The sequence below is a fragment of the Branchiostoma belcheri genome, unplaced genomic scaffold, assembly GCF_001625305.1.
Source record: "Branchiostoma belcheri isolate BF01 breed outbred unplaced genomic scaffold, Haploidv18h27 scaffold168, whole genome shotgun sequence".
Taxonomy (NCBI): Eukaryota; Metazoa; Chordata; class Leptocardii; order Amphioxiformes; family Branchiostomatidae; genus Branchiostoma; species Branchiostoma belcheri.
This window is the reverse complement of record NW_017803135.1, coordinates 326430-335014: the sequence shown is the minus strand read 5'-3', so window position 1 is coordinate 335014 and position 8585 is coordinate 326430. Positions and strand designations below refer to the sequence as shown.

General features: G+C 43.8%; 2 protein-coding genes across 5 annotated transcripts in view; one reads left to right on the top strand and one right to left on the bottom strand.

Annotated features, from left to right (window-relative positions):
- Window positions 1-5723, bottom strand: part of LOC109466501 (insulin-like growth factor-binding protein complex acid labile subunit) — a 12366-nt gene extending 6643 nt beyond the window's left edge. The window contains exon 1 of the mRNA XM_019764227.1: window positions 5345-5723. The gene's annotated coding sequence lies outside the window, so the exon portion shown is untranslated. The remainder of the gene's footprint in view (window positions 1-5344) is intronic.
- Window positions 5724-6784: 1061 nt separating this feature from the next.
- Window positions 6785-8585, top strand: part of LOC109466481 (cytoglobin-1-like) — a 4732-nt gene continuing 2931 nt past the window's right edge. Inside the window, exon 1 of one of the 4 annotated variants that reach the window (XM_019764200.1) lies at window positions 6785-6888. The gene's annotated coding sequence lies outside the window, so the exon portion shown is untranslated. Of the gene's footprint in view, window positions 6889-7062; window positions 7141-8585 lie in introns of those variants that run through there. The other 3 variants (XM_019764202.1, XM_019764203.1, XM_019764201.1) reach the window with 3 other exon arrangements.

Genomic DNA, 8585 nt, shown 5'->3' with positions numbered 1-8585 from the left:
ACTGGATGGCTAAACTCCCTCGGCGTGTTATCTCTCTATTTCGGGCCGATTTCTACTATAATTCCAGCCGTGCCCTCAAGCCTGGTAGAGGCTAGCATATATCCACTGCTTGTATCTAGTCTGTGTAGGGATATACTAACGCACTTAGTGTAGACTGTAATCACATGAAAACCGATCCGTGGTTACATTATCCCCGGTACGGAATTGGATTGAACCTGGGAGGCAGACAAAATAGCGGATAATTATTACATTCCAGCCGGGATCCAAGACGACAACTAACGGGGTTTCATCTATACTATAGTTACCTCAGCTATACTGCTACTCTCCAAGCAGAGGTTTGTGCTTTGGATTATCATTGGTGTGTCATACAGGCTTTTTTTGTGTTGGGCTGGCACAGAAAAAAAGGCCAGTACAAAAAAGAAAGCCCGATAAAAAAGGGCTAATTAATAGTAAAAACACGCCAAAAATGAGTCAACGCCCAACCCTCTGCTTGGAGAGTACCACGATTACCGCAGGATCTGCTGAAAGCACTGCGTACTAGTACAACAAAATTTTGCACCATACGTATTTCCTATATTCCTGCTAGTAAAATAGCAACAGAAAATTCATAAACGATAAAGCTGATAAATATGTTTTTCATTTGTTGTGTTTTTTATCATTTTCTCTTTAATACTAGTACTTTTCATTCTATATCAGTATATGGGGCCTTTTGGACGGGTATGTAAGATACGATATTCTATTCTAGTCGGTGATGTTTACATAACTGAGGCACAGTAGACTGACCTTTGCCGGTGTTGTGCTTTCTGTGGAGTATAAGCGTCTTTCGACAACCGACCATGTTTTACTTGCAATGTTGGTTCCTTATTCTTACAAAGATGTTGAGAGAAAGTCTTGTCATTTCTCGATTTTATACCTTTTAGTCCTAATGCGATTGACACATGGCTAACTTGGGGGCAATACTAGACCACTGTGGGGGTAACAGGAGCTGTTAATGTCTGTCGAGAAACTAGGCCACTTGGCCGGAGTACAAGTAAACAACCGCGCGGACCCGCCATCTTGGATCACCTGTTGAGTCAAGAGAGTGGAATGGTAGCCTCCACAGCATGCCCAAAACTGGGGGTTTGGGGGTCGTCAGGGTCCTTTTAGGGAGCTTTTATGCGCTATTTTCTGATTGCATATAGGCAACATAGCCGGCCTGGTTGAATTACCCCCGTTTTTTGGAACTGGGCTAATCAGAAAACAGCCGAAGACCACCAAACCCCCAGTTCTATAAGCCTGCTACGGAGGCTAGTGGAATGGATGGGAGAGTCGGAATCTAAAACGGTGATTTCGTAATTTATTTTCTGGTAGAAAGTATACTTCTTGGGCTTTTTGTTTGCACGAAAATGTATACGTATTGACTCAATAGACAGGAAATATTTTACTTTCCGATAAAATCGAACAAAGAAGGTCATTAAAGGTGACTTATGTTCCATCCAGTGACAAACACTACATGTTGTTTACGCTCTTAATGTATGTAAACATGACAGGGCCGCCATCTTGAAATGGAAGAACCTTATGACCATATAAGGAGTAAGACGCTATGGATATTTCATACATACATACAGTAGAATATTTCGGTATTTTGAGGCAAATATTTTAGCCTCCACCAGGCCTTTCGACGGGAATACGGATCGTAGAATTCGGCAAAAAAGAGAGTAAAATTGGCCAGGGGAGTCCGGCCGCGGGGAGGTACTAGTAGTTTCTTTCCCTCGGCCAGTCAAACCTACAGGGCGGCCAAACTCCCCTGGCAAATATTCTCATATATATAGCCAGCGTAGTTAGTCTGGTAGAGACTACAAATATTTGACTTTTGTGACGCTTTCACGCTTTCTAGGTGCTACAGGTATTCTGTTTTTGTCCCAAATTGTACAATATATACGTTTTTATCTGTTGACATTTTTATAGGACTGGTCATTAAGATTTTATAACGGTGAATCATAAACCACGGTATGCTATCTTCTCCATGAGTTAAAATGAATGAAGTTAAACGTAAATGTATTGTATTTAGTAGTCTATGGTCAAATACAACAAAAACGTTGACTACGTTGCCATTGTAATATACTGTCACTAGTACATGAAGGTATGTAAATAAATACATTTTAAGGTGCGTGAAAAAATGGGAAACATTCAACGCTTTCAGAACCGATAAACATGCTCTTCTTATTTCCGAAAATAGTTTCGTCAGGTTGGTAGAATATTGGAATTTTCTTTTACATAATCAGTACTTTCTCTCACCTTGCTTACGTTTCGGTGTCTAACACCTTCCTCAGTGAACTCCAGTCAGAAACTCTGAGGAAGGTGTCTGATGACACTGAAACGTCAGCAAGGTGAGATTTATAGATATCACATTTTTCTTTTCCCGCTTATTTTCCCCAAAGAGCTTTCCATCTTCTTGTTTTGTCGGAGGGGCGTGTTGTTTGGCGCCCGGTGTAACAGACCTTAGAAAGGACACAGTGGGACACTTTTAGTGACGCGCTCAACCGAACATGTCGGACGGGCATTCATTATTACTGAGCGGTCTGAGATAAAGTCTGTAGTGTAAACATAGTCGTTTACTGGCCCTTTTAAAGGCATCCAGCGCAATTGGAGGGTAGCAAAAGTGACTTGTCAAACTCAAAGTCAATTTCTAGCCTCCATAGCATGCCAAAAACTGGGGTTTCGGGGGTCTTCATGGTCTTTGGGAGCTTTTATGTGCTATTTTCTGATTGCATATAGACAACATAGCCGGCCTGGTTGAATTACCCCCGTATTTTGGAACTGGGCTTATCAGAAAACAGCCGAAGACCACCAAACCCCAGTAAGTTCTATAAGCCTGCTACAGAGGCTAAATTTCATGGTCATTCTTATAACGCAGTAATTAATAAGTTGAACTTGAAGCAATACTATCCCATAGTATACCGATATCTGTGAGGCGATGTCACTGACAGAAAACGGTTGCTTGTTACGTATATCCATGGAGGTACGAGTAACATCGTAGGCTGGTTCTAGCTATATATTTATTGGTGGGGTACCTAAAGATACAAAGACTTCTCACGTAGCTTCAAGTATGAAATGATTACAAAAATGTGCCAAGAAATGGAAGTAAATGTCAATACCAGACAGATCCAGAAAATTTTTTTGTTTTCCCATCCTAAAATTGCATTGGATGATCAATTACATATTATGATTTGATCTCGTAATGCACGATTTCTAATCATTCTTTCTTTTTTAGTGCTATTGTCCTTTTTTCACAGCGTGGTGTTAATATATAACTCCACAGGGAAGTATCATACGGTGCGATTGTTTCGGAGTGGGATAATCTCCTTACGACAAGAATGGCAACAACTAGACCGGAAAGAATAGGGGGCATTGTTTGGAAATTACACAAGGAAGAAAAAACGCTGGGAAAATGAGACGTCGTGCCGTTTTGGGGGAGGAATTTTTGTTGACAGGAATGCGATTGTAACTGCTACAACGGTGCATGGGCCTGTAAGGGTACGATATTTTTTGGTACACACAAAATTCTTTACTAGCCAAGAAGTGATTTGGTCTTCGGATTATTTTGGACGTGTTTTACTTTTAGTCGTTTTTTTTATCAGGCTTTCTTTTTTTGTGGTTGTATGTTTTTCTCGCCAGCCACAGTTTGGGTGGCGTATTGGACACTGTCGTCCTGCCAGCTCTCTTGCCAATTTGGCATTGCCTTACATGCAGGTGCACCAAAATCTGGTTCGAGTTTTAAAAATTCTCGGAAAAAGAGGACCAAAACACGACGTCCGACAGAGTGTAATACTGTGAACAAGCTGTGCCACATAGACAACATAGCCAGCCTGGTTGAATTACTCCCGTTTTTTTAACTGGGCTAATCAGAAAACAGCCGAAGACCACCAAACCCCCAGTTCTATAAGCCTGCTACGGAGGCTAGCCTTTAAAAGCTAGTAGACGGCTTGTATGTGCAATCAGAAAATAGCACTCCCAAAGACCCTGAAGACCCCCAAACCCCCAGTTTTTGGCATGCTATGGAGGGTACAAAACACGACGTCCGGCAGTGTGTAAAACTGTGAACAAGCCGTCAAGGCCAGGTGTTGGTTATGGTGGTTATGGTCCAGTGGCGCAGTGGTACGGACAGAAAGGAAACCTGTACACATCAACACCCTCCCCCATCCACAAGTGTGTGTACACGACGCATGGAAACCTTTCAGTGAAACCTTCACGCCTGGTAGACTTTTAGCGTTACAGAAATATTTTCTTCACGAAGCTTGTTGTATGGGCGGAAACACGCAAATCGTCCAACCTCCGTAGCATAGAAGTGGGGGTTTGGGGGTTTTCTGATTAGCCCAGTTCTAATAATTCAACCAGGCCGGCTATGTTGTCTATATGCAATCAGAAAATAACACATAAAACTCCCAAAGACTATGAAGACCCCCAAAACCCCCAGTTTTTTGGCATGCTATGGAGGCTCCTTCCCTGTATTATATACACAAATACCAACCCGTGAATGCCTTCTTGTAAATCACATTCAAGTGCATCATAAACGTCCGGAAAGCAAACATGTGACGCCAGGAGATATTTTGGTCGTCTCCCATGAAATATTGACACGCAGAGGTGACGCGAGGTAGTGTAGCGTAGCCTCTAGCTACCAGGCACCGCGAATCGCTGGAAAAAGAGTAGAAATCGGCCGAAATAAAGCGATAGTATACCAGGGGAGTTAGCCGACCAGAGAAGATCCAATTTGAGACCCAAATTGAATCTTCTCTGGCCGGCTAACTCCTTATTTCGGCCGATTTTTACCATTTTTCCAGCGATCCGCGGTGCCTGGTAGAGGCTAGTGTAGCGTAGTAAAAAGCAGAACGCGAAAGACAAATATTTTCCTCTGTGGGTTGTTTTTCTACACCTCTTTTGATCAGTACTACAAGAGAATGCAGTATATTTTCGCGTTACAGTCACACAAACACTACCAAACACCTGGCAGATTTTTGAGACGAGCCTCAACCAAGGACGTACAAGTCGTGTAAGCGATTTAGCTTTGTAAACATGACGTCTGTCGTTCAAACTTTAGTACACACCAACCAGTGCGACACTGATCTAGAAATGTAGGACCTTTGGACTGAAAGAACAAATATCGGGACGCAAATGGACGCTTTAAATATACCCTACCTGGCGGAAACGGGCTGACAGCCTTCATAACAAGAATTCCCCCCAAAACACGAGGTCCTGGCACCTCTCGTGCACACAAACATACCGCACAGCTGGCCACAGATCCAGACAAAACTACACAACTACCTTCAGACTGAAGCAGAACTTTAGCAAGACGGAAAACACTCACCTTACAGAACACTTAGATAACAGGTGTGCCTCCGTCGTCTGTTGTTTGTAGGCGCGAATGTCTTTTCCGAAGTCCGTAGGGTGGGGAGGGGGGTCCGGAGACCGTACCAGTTACCTGTGTGTAACGGTGACACCGTAACACCAGTCACACCTGGACGAGCACGGACAGGTAAACGCGAGCCTAACGACAGGTAACGTCTGAGTGCTCACCTGGCACTGTGCCTTCCTACTCTCATCTCGGAGATCCAGCCCTGCCTTTTGTGGCTCGAGCAAACACCGCGTTGTCCCGTTGTGTTTACCCGGGGAGAGGCGTTGGTAAACACCTACTGACTCCCCGCGCCGCGCCCTGCATGGATGGTCCCGCCTAGCGGGGCGACAAAGCGTCTCTAATTCATGCAGATGACTTCTTCTAGGGTCACGCGGCAGGGCAATAACTCGCGGAATTCGGCATGCTTGTTTGTCGCCACCATGCGAGTAGAGAACGTATTGCAATGTTGTACATGTATGTTGCACCACAGTATATCCACCTGTAGGTCAAGGTTATGTAAAGCATGCACCATTAAACTTTGCCAGATTTTGTAGACTGTAACTTGACTTAAAGCAATTATTTGGTGTCAACTTTGAGGAAATGAAGACTGAAGAATTAGTTTTGTCCCCTCTCTCTTTCTCTCTCTCTCTCTGTGCGCCTCTGTGTGTGTGTGTGTGTGTGTCTGTGTGTGTGTGTGTGTGTGTGTGTGTGTGTGTGTCTGTGTGTGTGTGTGTGTCTGTGTGTTTCTGTATGTGCGCGCCCACATTGCAGTTCCCTTATGTTCTGCAAGAGGGGGTACGGGCTAAGTCAGCTCTCTGTCTCTGGTACTCTGATATGGACAGAAGAGAGTTCTTTTCAATAAACCCGTCTAAAACATGATTAACATCCGGTCGTTCTCAGTCCGTTTGAGGGAGTGTTTATATGAATCACCTTTGCGATCAGCCGGATTTGGGGGTAATTAGACAGGTGTGGCCTGTCGTGCGCAGGAACACGTCCACACCGCAAACTCATTCTAGGTCACGGAAAATCTCTCTTGGTCGCACGAACGGTCACATACGCAAGCGATAGCCTTCACCAGACCTTTCGAAGAGGCTCCAGAAGCGGCTGGAAAGAGTAGACACCGGCCTTGGTAAATAGACGGCCGCGGATAACATGCCGGGGGACTTGGTCCATTAAAGAAACGAAAGCGACAAATGTACCCCTTTAGCGGCCTGGCCCTAGAAATGGATTCGTCTATTACCCAGTTTCTACTCTTTCCAGGTGCTTTCCGAAGCCTGGTAGAAGCTAACAAACTTCCCCCTTCCTGTCCTACAATACCTGACCTGTGTACTACTAGTGACACACCGGGACGTGGCCATGTGCAGGTATGCACGTAACACCTGAAATCACGTGATACCTACGTCACTTGTTAAACCGCTTGCCAAGTTCCTACTTACAAATTAGTCGTGATTTGGGGAGACGCCTAGTGGAAGGGTGACATACATACGAAATACTGTAAAACTGCGATCGCCTTTTTGGTAAGAATCCTTTATTAGTACGTTTAGTCCTCAGCAGACTGGTAGAACTGGCCTAAAACTTTTCTGAAGAAGTTAAATGGCTCCGTATTGAGTTAAGCTGAACTTTCCTTGACCGACTAATTCTCTTTCGCAAATCATTAACTGTAGTATTTGGCCAACGTCAACAGCGGAAATGCCAACCTTGACTGTGCAGTACTGTGTGAAGTTAGGCTCTGTCAATGCTGTACCTTCGTTGTTGAATGCGTTCTTGCGGTAAGCTATATCCGTTTAGCCTCCGTAGCAGGCTTATAGAACTGAGGGTTTGGTGGTCTTCGGCTGTTTTCTGATCAGCCCAGTTCTAAAAACAGGGGGTAATTTAACCAGGCCGGCTATGTTGTCTATATGCAATCAGAAAATAGCACATAAAAGATCCCAAAGACCCTGAAGACCCCCAAAACCCCCAGTTTTTGGCATGGTATGGAGGCTATATCCGTTCTAGTCTCTACCAGACTAACTACGCTGGCTATATGTAGGAGAATATTTGCCAGGGGAGTTTGGCCGCCTTCTAGGTTTGACTGGCCGCGCAAAGAAACTACCTCCCCGTGGCCGGACTCCCCTGGCAAATTTTACTCTCTTTTTTGTCGAATTCTACGATCCGTATTCCCGTAGAAAGGCCTGGTGGAGGCTACTAGTATCCGTTACCTTGTACTTCACCGTTGGTATCAGCGATATGATTACAGAAAGTCATCGACACAGTGGTTCTCCAGTTCTAGTGCGCTGTAAACCTTACCAGATTGTGTTTGTATAACACTTTGTTGTTCCCTAGCAAAGAGGAAGTTGTTATGTGTTCGGTGATAGATGATGACCGGGCATTATATACTAGTACATATAGTATAGTCTCCAAGCAGTGGTGTAGGCTTCGGGTTATTTTCGGCGTGTTTTATGCGTTTTTTTATCGGGCTCTCTTTTGATACTGTCTTTGCAGCCACCGGAAAGATCTGCTTGGAGATTACATTATATAGGAACGTCCTTGATCACAGTTAAATATCGCTGACCGGGATGTCAGACACGTAGCAATCGAGGCGATACCCTGAATTAGCTAGTGTTCTCAGGGTCTAACTCAGGGTGTCTGTTTTAAAATTTCCTTGGGGACATGTTGGCCCTGAAGCCGAGGAACTAGCCCGCACGTATACGCCCTAAAACGGCAGATTTGAAATCTCAGGTATCAGATTCAGATTCAGATTTTATTGAATATCGACTGGCATGTCACATTAAGTGCATGGAATATGTCGAATATCTACAACTTATACTCAATTATTACGATAGCATGAAATGTCAAACACATCTGCATAATTAGGCCATGTTGATTTGATTATATGGATGACATCCGCGCGCGCATGAATTTTCGGCCGTTTCCAAAAAAAAGTTTTCAACCATACTGTAAATCGTACAAAACAGTTGCAAAATGAGCAAAAATATACCATAAGTTACAAAAAAAATTGATAAAAACTATACAAATGTCGTAGAATGCCAAAATCAAACGAAAAAAGACGAAATTGTAAAGAAATGAACTTGAAGACTAGATTATTCGCCAAACCATATTCTGTGCCATTTGCTCAACCCTCATGACCACGTAGATTTCATAATGAAAACAACTTTTTTTTTTGCAAAACTTTTTTTTTTATTCGCACGCGCGCATCAGTTTTGGGGTCGTCCCA